This window comes from Phyllopteryx taeniolatus, chromosome 2, assembly GCF_024500385.1.
Source record: "Phyllopteryx taeniolatus isolate TA_2022b chromosome 2, UOR_Ptae_1.2, whole genome shotgun sequence".
Classification (NCBI taxonomy): Eukaryota; Metazoa; Chordata; class Actinopteri; order Syngnathiformes; family Syngnathidae; genus Phyllopteryx; species Phyllopteryx taeniolatus.
In genome coordinates this window covers 38,247,187-38,260,966 of record NC_084503.1, presented here as the reverse complement: position 1 = coordinate 38,260,966, position 13,780 = coordinate 38,247,187, and positions in this window count along the sequence as shown.

Below are 13,780 nucleotides of genomic sequence, written 5' to 3'. Positions count from 1 at the left end.
TCATCACCAAAAGAACACCATGCCTACAGTGAAGCATTGCGGTAGCAGTGTCATGCTTAGGGGCTGTTTTTCTTCAGCTGGGGTTTTAGACAAGGTTTAGGGAATTATGAACAGTTCAAAATGGCAGCCAGTGTTAGGCAAAAAAACTTTAGGCTTCTGCTAGAAAGCAAAAATAAAAGTCAGAAAAATCCTACTAGAACAACCAAACTTTATTGGGGTTAATCAGAGTGACTTAAAATGGTGTGATGACTCCCATTTAACAAAAGTTTGGGTACCTACCATGCATGTTTTTGGGAGGTGGGAGGAAACTGGAATTCCCGGAGAAAACCCACCCAGGCATGGGGAGAACATGCAAACTCCACACAGGCGGGGCCGGGAATTGTACCCCCTTCCTCAGAACTGTGAGGCAGATGCTCTAAACAGTCGCCCACCGTGCCGCCCTCCACTGTAAATCATATTCTAAAAATGTAATGTTGTAAATATTAAGAATGAAAGATACTGGTCTTATTGCTTAGATCAGAAATGTTTGAACTTTTTCCGCTGACGGCCATTACAGTAAAATGGAAGGAAGAGGGGGGCCCAAGCCACCTTGTGTGTATGAAACATGCATAAAGCAATTTAATATGCTTTAAGTCAAGATATATTAAACAGTTGAACATATTTCAAGAAAACCCCCGTCTAAATCTCATCTTCAGAATCAGAATCAGAATCAGAATAATCTTTATTTGCCAAGTATGTCCAAAACACACAAGGAATTTGTCTCCGGTAGTTGGAGCCGCTCTAGTACAACAGACAGTCAATTTACAGAACACTTTGGAGACATAAAGACATTGACAAAAAACAACAACAAACAACAATTGTGCAAAAAGATGCAGAGTCCTCAGTTCGAATGGCTAATATTGCAATAGTCCGGTGCAATGACCATTGTGCAAAGGGCACTGAGACTTCAAGGAGTGTATGCGGTTTAAAGTGACGAGTACTGCGATAATCTGGGACAATGGTTGTGCAAATGTTACAGATACTCCTCAATCAGTGTGCAAATGGAGCAGATGCTACTCTGGCATGAGTGGCCACTATATGCAAATAGTGCAGCACGGCGAGACAACTACAGTGAGTGCACGAGTAATACATAATACAGAAATGTGACAACGAACTCAAGTCAAAAAATTGCCAGCTTGTTGTAATGGAATTGTAAGTTAGCTGTTCAAGAAGTTGATTGCAAGAGGGAAGAAGCTGTTGGAATGTCTACTAGTGTCTACTACTATCTTGGTGTTATCAGTGACAAAGCAAAATGTTTAAATACAAAAATATATGTATAATAATAATAGTGTACTATCGTTCAACATTGTACAACATTTTGATGTGTGCTTATTCTGTTATTATTATTATTATTATTATTATTATTGGTTTTATTATATCGGTTCAACAATTGAACACAATAGATAGATCGATAGATAGATCGATAGATCGATAGATCGATAGATCGATAGATCGATAGATAGATAGATCGATAGATCGATAGATAGATCGATAGATCGATAGATCGATAGATCGATAGAGAGATAGAGAGATAGAGAGATAGAGAGATAGAGAGATAGATAGATAGATAGATAGATAGATAGATAGATAGATAGATAGATAGATAGATAGATAGATAGATAGATAGATAGATAGATAATAGATAGATAGAGAGATAGAGAGATAGAGAGATAGAGAGATAGATAGATAGATAGATAGATAGATAGATAGATAGATAGATAGATAGATAGATAGATAGATAGATAGATAGATAGATAGATAGATAGATAGATAGATAGATAGATAGATGGTTAGGTTGCATCCAGTTTCCACTCCCGAGACATCACAAAGGTCAATATCTACCTTTTGATTCAGCTGAAAAGCGTCCATTTGGTGGGGTCAAAGGCGAAAGTCTTGGGGGCGTAAGACCTCTGTGACGAGGAGTGCCATAAAAATCACTATTCATAGCAGGGGATCCCTTTGATGGGCCCAGAATGGCCCTTACTTAGTTCATTGCCTGGTTTCAAAAGACGCTAAGCAGCTTTAGACGTGTGCAATACAAACTGATTGGTTGAACTAATTGGGAGCCCCACATGCGCCAGAACATCAATTATGATTTTTTCCCCCCTCTTGAATTAACTGTATGAGTCCTCTCTTTGAAAAGTGCAAAATGGACTTACTTAGTTACTTGCTTACTTGCTTGCTTACTTACTTATTTATTTGTTAAGCACACCGCTACTTTTTTTCTTTCTGTTTGGCTGCTAGGTCAAGCAGAATGGAGGATCTGTGTCCTTTTTATACCGGAACAGTGTTACTGTGCAACAGTGGAGTTTTGTTCCAGTATTTGCAACAGGATGTAAGGGTCAGTAATGTTAAACGCAGAACTGGTAAAGTCAAATAAATAAATAAACTCAAACAGAGAGGGTTGTGAGCAAAGATGAGAATATCATTATTAATTCAACATGTAATATATAATATGTGCTCACCTTTCTAGTGGAAGCCACGGTTCCACTTCACCATGGTTAAAGCGTTAACCATGAGTTCATTTCCAGTCCTGTTGAAGTATCCTAGAATGGAGCAAGATACTCAACCCCCACTCGGTCCTCTTGTGTCATCAAATGTGGTGCAGTTTTACACCCTGGGAACAATAAGTAAATTTCAATACAAGGTTCCTTTGACACATCTCAATTTCACCCAAAGAGATTCTATCTAATGATGTAATAATCTTATGAAGTGTCCCATTATTATGTAAAGTATAAAAGTAAATCTATACTCAAAGGTGCCACACGTACAATGATAATCATCATAAACTATGAATGCATGGTCGTAGATCACAAAAATCTGTTTGTGGGACTGTATATCATCATATGACAATCGGGGCTCAACAACAAGGTAATTTCAAAAAATATATAACTGTTTATTTTATTTATTTATTTATTTTTTACTGACATTAAGTCAATTATAAAATAGTTGATTGTTGTCAGACTTAACATGTCCACTCTGTCATAACGAAATACAGTGTCAATTGATTAAAAAAAAAAACTTTCAGAAATTTGAAATGTTTTTGTTGAACAGTAAACAGCCTGCTAACGAAATCATGTTGCTAAGTGACGCTCCATGACGTTGTCATGAAATGCTAACATCAGCCAAAATGTCCACCCTGTCAGTTGTTTGCTTGTACATTGTCTGCTTTCAGACAATTTATTACTTGACCAATATGCATTTCTAACTGCAAAACATCTACTTAATACAATGAAGCTCAATGGAAAATCTTGATTTTTCTTTTTTTGTGTGAAATGGGCATGTCTCGAAGGCGCCTTATGGTGGTAATGACTCAGATGGCCCATCTTGTCGTCTCAAATTTGGACATTCTGCAAATAAAACTGTAACCTGTGGCAGACAAACCTGAATCAATGACAAATTGATTACAACATTAAAAAATAAATAAAACACACACACATCAAACCAGCTTAATTTTAGTGTATAGTGGTGGTTGTTGTATTTCAATATGCTAACTAATTCTATAAATATTTGACATGGTACAAGCAGTACAGTACTTGATGACAGAATAACAATCAAATGACACTGGATTATTATAAATGTAGAAGTTGCCGAGAGGCGTAAAAGAACAACAACAAAAAAACCTAACTAATGTTTACAAAGAGGAGAGTGGAATATCTCTTCATTAAGAACACATTTGCACTGACTCACTCTATGTTTATCTGGGAGACAGCACAGGTTTCATCAAATGCACACGAGTGGCAGTTGACAGAGAGATGGCAGTAAATTCTCACTCAACATTGCCACAACGGCCAATGAAAGCCATAAAGAGGGAGGGAAGAAATGAAAGAAAGGGAGGGGTGATGGGGCTGATGATTCTCTGGAGGGTGTTTGGGTGAAACGCAAACAGCATATGTATTGTTGGAGGCCTTGACTCGCCACCCTGGAGAGCCCCCTGTTCCCACGGTTTGCTCAACAAACAAACGTACCCCCAGCCCCCTGCACCCCCTCCCCCACAATATGTATACACACACACACACACACCACCACCATGCACCGCACGCAGGGTGATGTCATTAATTACCATCAAAATGAGCATGACAGCAAGCAAGTGTGCATGTGTCTGCCAGCAAGGCTTTGTGTGCATGTGAGTGTGCGTATGTGAGTGTTAGAGACAGCGAGAGAGAGAGAGAGAGAGAGAGAGAGAGAGAGAGAGAGAGAGAGAGAAGGGGGCAACGTAGGGAATGAGGAAGAAAGACACCATTGTCCTTTACAAAATAAAGAAATCTCCAGTGAAGCAAAAATGGAGCAAATTCGTGCATCTCTGAGGGCGAGCCGGCCTGCCACGTCTCGTCAGCACTTCACAAAACATGATGTGTGCACGTTGCCCGGCCGTATGTATGAGAGGCCGTCAGGGGCATCTTTCAGGGTTACCTCTCATACGTACTACTGAAATGCTCTCAGACAACTTAAACTTACATGCACGACTTTAACAGAAATTAAAGACACACCCACTACTGAAATTATTGCTGCTGACATATATGACTAAAATGATCTCATACGCACTTATCACACTCTCTCACAAACATTACTGCAAGGCTCTCACACACTACTGAACAACTCATGCTCAACTGTAACGTACTTGCACGGCCTCCTGATTCTCACATAAACTACCGATTTATTGTGCTCACCTATACTGTGAAACACTCTATACACTCTACTCAAATAGACTACTGAAACGCTCACATGCACACTAATGAAATGCTGTCATACACACTACTGATACACTATCATAAGCACTACTGAAATCAGATCTCAGTATATTATATGAGCACATTTCAGTATATTATATGACTGTAAATCAGTATGATATGTGAGAGTATTTCAGATGTGAGTGTGAGAGTATTTCAGTTATGTGTGTGAGTGTTTCACTAATGTGTGTAAAAGATAGGGCTCAGACTCACCTTCTAAATCTCCAATCGTTATTCACACTGATAGTAATGAAGGATTAGCAAATCACAATCTCTCTCAATCTCGTTACTCTTTGAACTATTCCGAAATACAGACATGTCATTGTCCAACAAATGAAAAATCTAATTTGATTATTTGATAACTATCTATAGCCCCCTGGTTACATCATGGTCAGTTTTTTGGGGGGTGTAGCAGATTTTGTCACAACACCAGAAAGAAAGTATGCTGCCACATTTTGGCTGGTGTGTTTTAGCAACCGTTTTCCAAACCACTTTTTTTTTTTTTTTTTTCAATTCAAAATGGCTTACTTTAACCAGGATCCCTCGCCGTATTGTGGCCGTGGTCTGTTTTGCGCCAGTCTTGGTGCTGTCATATGGGTAAATCCACGCCGGGAACATCTGCTTGAAGTTATTTTTACCTGACTAGCTCTCGTCAATCATCTCTCACAATGTGTTGAATGAATCTTGCACAATTTTATCCAATTTATTTGCCGTGGTCGCAGCCTGCTATGAACATCCCTTCAGCTTCCTCCGGCACAGCCATCGAACTCCTCGTTTCGTGGAGATTATCGTCTCGGTGGAGACTGCAACGTGCATCTGCGTGATCAACTGCAGGGCTACAGTAGCTAACGTGCCCAGTAAGTCAAAATGGCAGCGGCCAGCCATAAACAAAGGAAGTAAATGCAGCATTTTTTTTTAAAGACAAAGTTTTTTTTTCAATGTAACATTAATAATTTCAAACTTTTTACTATGTCAAAAATACCTCCAAGCAAAGACTAAGCTTTGTTTTCTTTAAATATGTTTAAATGCTTAGCATACAGTATGTTTCCCTAAAACATATTGTACTTTCATTAACACAAAGTGACGTTGCTCCCCTCTTCCTTCCTTTTTTTTTCTGTACTTAATGTAACCCTCAGTGAAAAAAAGTTTAGACATTCTTATATTAGAGTGACAACAATTTATATATGTGTACACTGGACCATTAAAGAATTTTTCTACCCTGACATTAAATAAATGAAATAAAACCATAGTGGTTGAATATGCATATGAATCAAAAAGACAAAGAACTGATAGATTCAGCTCAGCTTTGTCTCTTGTTGGGCTGAGAGTCCATCAGCGACGTGTCTTGGTTGTTAAAGTGGGAGAGAATGGGACAATTCTGCAGAGTGGGCCTCACTAAACTCCGCTTGTGCACTGAACCAGGACCGGTATGAAGATTATTGTCAAATGTATGAATGCATGGGATGCCACCTCATCAAAGTTTGGGCTGTTTATTGTGAGTATTTGATCTCCAATAAGTGGAAAGAAACTGTGTTAATTAGAAGATTTGATTAGGAAGCGAAGCACAGGGAAACAAACGTGTGCTTTGTTTCCTTGAACAAATATCTGCTCTCAGGCTTTCTCTATCTCCACAGCAGGGAAGTCTTTTGTACTCATCCTGCCAGCTCATCAGACACTCCAGTGCAGTTTTCCCCAACCTTTTATTGAGCCAAGGCACCCATTTTAAAAATCCCACAACACAGCACCAAACTACAATGTCAAAAAATGTATCAGTACTGAAATTATGATGATGTTGTCTCATTTTACTCATAACACGTACTTAGCATGAATTATCGGTCTGTTCAATTGAACAAGTTGATATACTCACAGGAAACCATGATTGATTCTGTTGTATAAATAGTAACTAGTAGATGCACAGGTTTATTGAACCTTCTGCCATCCAATGAATGAGAATTTAATTGTTCTGTCTGTCACTATATGTCGCTGGCATAAATAAATGAACAATATTTGCAGTTAGTAAATAAGAGTTTCCAAACAAATGATGTGAAATTTGATCATTTCACACAGCATCCTGGTTGGGAATCACTGCTGCATCGTTCCAACACAACAACACACATTTACACTGATACGATCGATAGGAGCTGAGAACAGGAACAGACTGTACCACCTTAATTTATTTATTCACATGAACATGATCGAACTACATGCATTCGTCATTGTGTGAATGCTGACAAACAAAATGTACGCTAATGCTAGTGATGAATATATAAAGTCTTGATGGATGAATGATTATACCAAAAAAATCTTTCGTTGCATAGTAGCAATGCTAACTCAATGGATTCAAATGTTTGTCTTGTTCTCATTTCAAACACTTATGAACAGCCACTACTATACGGAACAAAAAATATAACAAACATATAAATGCAACACTTTTGTTTTGCTTCCATTTTCCATGAGCTGAACTTAAAGATGTAAACTTTATATGTACAAGAAAGACTTATTTCTCTCTAACATTCTCCACAATTCTGTCTTAATCTGTGTTAGTGAGGACTTCTCCTTTGCCGAGATAATACAGCCACCACACCTCACAGGTGTGGCATATGAAGATACTAATGGTGAGGTGAGGTGGCTGGATTATCTCGGCAAAGGAGAAGTCCTCATTAACACAGATTAAGACAGATTTGCGAACAATATTTAAGAGAAACAGATCTTTTGTGTGGTGAATGGCACTGTGATTGTACACAAAAACGCTTTCAAACATAATCCAAACAAACTCAAGACACCACCTTATTTGGAAAAGATATGTTTGCTCTTGCGGCGAGGTGTTAACTGTGTAACACTTTCCTACTTGAGGGATAAAGACACATTTAGGATGGCATCATTGTATGTGTGAGCACCGCTTTCAGTATGTTCAATATGTCTTTCATTTCCAGCAGATGGTGCCAAAGATGAAATGATGCCATTGACAGTAAATGACACCGTGCGGCAGTGTTGGTATCTGGGATTCAGTTGCTGAAACATGCGCTGACCTGGGAAATAATTGAGCTCCAATGCGAGATTCTAAAGCCACAAAAATGTACATTTTGTTAAATTTATATGCTAATCATTAAAAAAATTATTATTATTTTTTTTTTTACTTTAAAAATGTATTATCTTTGGTAAGTATTGACACAGCTCTTGTATCGGCTCTCATAAAATGATACAAGTGTACCTAATGTTGCAGTTGGTGAAGGTATACTTTTATTGTGTCTATGATCCTACAGGGGGCGCTGCAGCACCCATGAGAAGCGCCCAGTGGGACATCTGCATGAAGAGGAGGGTGAGCAACATGGGAGTTTCTTGCACGGGCCAAAGAATTGATATCCAACACAACTTATTGATATCGAAAATCCTCATGAATATGATTTTGTTGTCTCAAAATGTTCTATTCTATTAAGGAAATTGTTTTGTAAACTCTTTCCGGAATGTGTTGCCATCACTCTCCCCCAATCAAAAGGCCCCAATCAAATAGCCGCATAACAATAGGAAAAAACTTTTTTCTAATTATATGGAATTGTGGCTTATTATGCTTCTGAAAGGGATTTTTGTCCTGCCACGCCGCCCCTTAAATTCGCCAAATAAGGAATAGCTCTGATAAGGTGGGAATCAGTGAATGCCTAAAACAAACTGTGGAGGGGCTCTAGCCAAGCAGCCGGGGGGCTTAAGATATATTAAATTACCATGATTGGGACTTAAAGGCTGTTTGAGAGGCTGGGGAGCGTCAAAGCGCGGCTATTCATGTCTGGGGAGCTGGGTCAATAGGTTGGGGAAGTTCACAGGACCTGATGGCATTCTTATGCAAATGAAGACTACAAGAGCTAAAGCTCAGTGAGTTGGAAGATATAAATGACCGCGCAATCATCTGCAGCCTTGCACACACGCAAACGTGCTGCCCACTCGCCACTTCAGCTCAGTCTGTCACTTCCTATGCTGTACAATATTGCTTACATACTGTTTGTAATAACACTGGTGGATTTGATACACCTCAAAAATCCTGCTGGAGACATGGAAAATGACACATACTTTGCATAATTAATCATAATCATGTCACAGTCTAACTAATGGGATACCATGCTAAGAACCGGTTTAATACTGTAGTATATGATAGTATACGTTGATATACAATGGAAATAACACCTAAACTATTTCTTTCCTGAAATCTTGCGTACAGTGACAATAGATACCATTAGACAAACTCAGGCAATAGCGTCTGGCCCGGGATTTCCAGGGCCCCCCAAACGTCTTGAAGTGAAGTGGAGTGGAGTGGAGTGGAGGTGAGAGGAAAACAAACAGTTTTTTTTTAAAAATCATAACCATCAAAGGTTTAAAGGTTGAAATCTTTTTTTACGGAGACACCGATCTGCATAACCTACCCACTGCATAGCAGTAGCACTGCTGTCGGTGTCAGCAGAAGAGGATGTAGTAAAGATGAAGTAGGAAGTGACACCAGTGACGCTTCTCACTTTTGAGTTGATGATACTTGTTCAGCGTTGAGGACACTTTCACACCCCACACCCACCCAGCCGCACCATCGACCACAATCACACCACCGACTTCGCGTTGACCATCCACGAACAGGATGTGAGACGCATCTTCAAACAACAGAAGATTAACAAAGCGGCAGGCCCAGACCATGTGTCCCCATCCTGCCTCAAAGTCTGCGCGGACCAGCTTGCTCCAATTTTCACACAGATCTTCAATAGATCTCTGGAACTGTGCGAAGTACCATCCTGTTTCAAACGTTCCACCATCATTCCAGTCCCCAAGAAACCTGCAATCTCAGGTCTAAATGACTACAGGCCTGTCGCCTTGACATCTGTGGTCATGAAGTCCTTTGAATGTCTCGTGCTGGACCACCTCAAGAGCGTCACAGGTCCCCTGCTGGACCCCCTGCAGTTTGCCTACCGAGCGAACAGGTCTGCGGATGATGCAGTCAACATGGGGCCGCCCTTCATCCTTGAACACCTCGACAGTGCAGGGACCTACGCGAGGATCCTGTTCGTGGACATCAGCTCAGCGTTCAACACCATTATCCCTGAACTCCTTTCCTCCAAGCTTCTCCAGCTCAGCGTCTCGCCTGCCATCTGCCAGTGGATTTACAGCTTCCTGATGGGCAGGACACAGCAGGTGAGGCTGGGAGAGACCACCTCATCCACACGCAGCATCAGCACTGGGGCACCCCGAGGTTGTGTCCTCTCTCCGCTGCTCAGGACCTGAAGTGGGTGATCAACATCAACACCGTCCTCAAAAAGGCCCAGCAGAGGATGTACTTCCTGCGGCTTCTGAGAAAGCACGGCCTGCCACCGGAGCTGCTGAGACAGTTCTACACAGCGGTCATCGAATCAGTCCTGTGTTCTTCCATCACAGTCTGGTTTGGTGCTGCTACAAAAAAGGACAAACTCCGACTGCAACGGACAATCAAAACTGCTGAAAGGATTGTCGGTACCCCCCTACCCACCCTTGAGGACTTGCACGCTGGCAGAACTAAGACAAGAGCGTGCAAAATCCTCTCGGACCCTCCGCATCCCGGTCACCAGGTTTTCCGGCTCCTTCCCTCAGGTAGGCGCTACCGATCAATGCAAACTAGAACTAGTTGACATTCCAACAGCTTCTTCCCTCTTGCGATCAACTTCTTAAACACCTAACCTACAATTTCATTACAACATGCTGGTAATTTTTTGACTTGAGTTCGTTGTCACATTTCTGTGGGGCCAATTATGTATTACTCGTGCACTCACTGTGGTTGTCTCGCCATGCTGCACTATTTGCATATACTGGCCACTCATGCCAGAGTAGCATCTGCTCCATTTGCACACTGATTGAGGAGTATCTGCAACATTTGCACAACCAACATTGTCCCAGATTATCGCACTACTCGCTTGAAATCCCGGCGCCCTTTGCACAATGGTCATTGCACCGGACTATTGCAATATTAGTCTTTCGAACTGCTAGAGGACTCTGCATCTTTTTGCACAATTGTCAATAAATAAATAAATAAATGTACCAGCATTACCAGATAACTAACAACCCTTTATTGCTCAGTGACTGTTTTTTTGTCAATGTCTTTATGTCTCCAAAGTGATCTGTCAATTGACTGTCTGTTGTCGTACTAGAGCGGCTCCAACTACCGGAGACAAATTCCTTGTGTTTTTGGACATCCTTGGCAAATAAAGATGATTCTGATTCTGATATAAGCATTGCTATTCAAAATCTTTGCAGTATATGGACATGACTGGGTCTGCCTTGGGCCCCCAAATGATTAAATACACCACTATTTTTATCTGTGTCTTAAAAAGCAAAAAATCACACAGGATAAAGTCGAACATTTAGTACCCAAGGTCACAGAACCAATTCATTCCTAATTTTCATCAGCGAGAAATTGTACCCTTTCATAGACACCCACCTCTTTTATATGTCTATATTTCTTGCTTGAATTCACGTATTTAAATAATTCCCACAGTCTCTAAATGTTAACAAAGTCATTCAGCCACAGCTGTATCCGGAACTTGACCCAACGAAGCTGTCCCACTTAACGGTCATGTCCATATACTCTTGCATAATATCCCAAACATACTGTGATAAAATAGTAATTCCTAATAATGCAAAATAAAAGTGATAAAGTATGGTCTCAGGACGATCCAGATCAGACCAGAACTTACACCACCGACACAAACGACAGCCTTCCGCTGTTGAGGTTTGGCTAAGCGGACAAATAGTTTGATGGTTTTCGGGTCAAGGTTTGGGACGCTTTACCCAAGCGTCCTTGGGTCTATTGAAAGGCACTATATACAGTAAATCAGAGCTATTACTATTTAATATGTGAAGTGAAGTGTGACGTTCAGCACCTCTCTGAAACTCCATTCCATGCATCAATCAAACCCAACTATTTAATGCGTAAGTAGCTGAATATTTATTTATTTATTTAAACAATCAGCAAAAGTGCTACTGACTGTAAGCAATGCTGAAAAAAGTGAAAGATGTAGTTCAACTATAAATATATACATAAATGAATGGCTGGATTAAAGTGCAGTTTCATCCATTACAGTTTATCAATCACTTATTCCATTCTTGGTTTTAAGGAGGGATAAAATAATGGAAGTCCCGCAAAGATATTTCCAACAAAGTGCTTGCAAAATTCTTTAGTTAGCAAACATTAATTCTTCCAACAGTCATTTGTCTGCTACTTCGGCATTTTCTTTTCAATGTTTAGTCAACTTTTTGACATGCTAAAATTAGTAAATGGACACAAGCTTTAGCAATGAACAAAATACACATTACAATCACATAATATACATTAAAATACATATTATGTGATGTCGTTGTGAATTGCGGGTGAAATTCACATTTATTACCAAACTCACATAGCATCATGATATCGCCATATTATTCAAGCTGTTATTATGCATTAAATCTGATCATTATAGATAACTGCTGTAGTTATGCTTGATGAAAATAACTATAAACCTTCTATTCAAAGCAAATGAACTTAAAGTCAATAAATAGGATCATAAAATTCCTTTGGTCCGTTGGAGTAAGGGTCAACTAAAACAGGACCTCAGTGAGGAAGCAGCACGCGTGTGGCGACTTGCGTCGGGTCAATCTGCGTCCCAGGAGAGCGAAAGGTCACGACTCTTCTGTCCGACTCACTCGGACATCGTGTGAACGTTTGTCGATCTGTTGTCTTGCATTGTCACGCTAACTCTTTTTGGAAAGGGCCACTTAAGAAAATCATGAATGAAAATGTCACTCAAATAGAACCTTAAGGGAGCCTTTGGCCGGATTACATCAATTGTGCTAACATATAGATTCACCATTTGATAGAAATGAAACAGTTTTTCGGTGAGATCATCTCAATTGATAGATTTGTCTTTTATAAATCATGTAAAATAATGTGACACAATGTATAAAATATTTTTTTCTAATAGTAAGATATCAAATTTCATGGAAAATTGTGTTGCTAGAGCATTTTGGATGTGTTAAATATATTCTAGAAGTTATCATTTATTTGCTTAGCTTGCATTAGTATTATGGACGATTTTAGATGTCTCGCCTTCAAAAAGATGACTCAGCATCATCCGATGGAAGGGCGCCTGGACCAAGGACGTGATCGGATGTGGTCGGGGACGTGACAGGTGTTGGGCCAATGTTTTGTGTTGTGTCTTATTGTTTAGAACATTATGTCTGGGAAAAACCCTCCTATTTTCAAATAAATGCAGGAGCGACGGGAGAGATTGTTTAGAGCGTGTTGAGAGCCTGTGATCTGAACAATCTCCCATACGCCCTCCTCATGAGAAAAAGAAACCAGTGTCTTCATTCCTTTTGTGTCTATTTTTTATAATGTTGGGTAAGATAAATCCAACATTAAATTGGTCCTTCGAGCCGGATGTCAACACACCCGAGGATTCCAGTTGTGGAGCCGACTTCCAGTTAAGAGACCGTGGCCACGGCAAGTAAGACCCTTTACGGGACTGGTCTTCGTTGTCCTCAACTGGGATCTGAAGGTTGACGACAATCCACAGGATTGAAGACGACTGGTGAGTTAAATTTTAAAAATTTTTTTAGGAAAAAGGACGCCGGAGTCCACAAATTCCGCGAGGACGGCGGAGTCCTGTACGTACTTAAATTCCGTGTTTAATAAACCCTGTGAATACTAGTCAATGGCGGGTAAAATAAAGAAACTAGGAAAGTTTCGTGGCGTCGTAGTTAAATTCCGTATAGGACGGCGGAGTCCTCTAATGAGCTGTTGACAAACGTAGTTAAATTCCGTATGGGACGGCGGAGTCCTCTGACGAGCCAGTGTGAATGAAAACTGTTTGAATGAGAGTGTAAATGGGAAATGGGAAACCACTAGGTTTTTCATTCCATACCAAAACAGTGGGAAAGTAAACGGTGGACTTTTGTGGATGCAAAGGCAAGAATTCTCCACTCGAAAGAGTTGAAGTGAGAATTACCACAGAAAGTAAATTTGAATC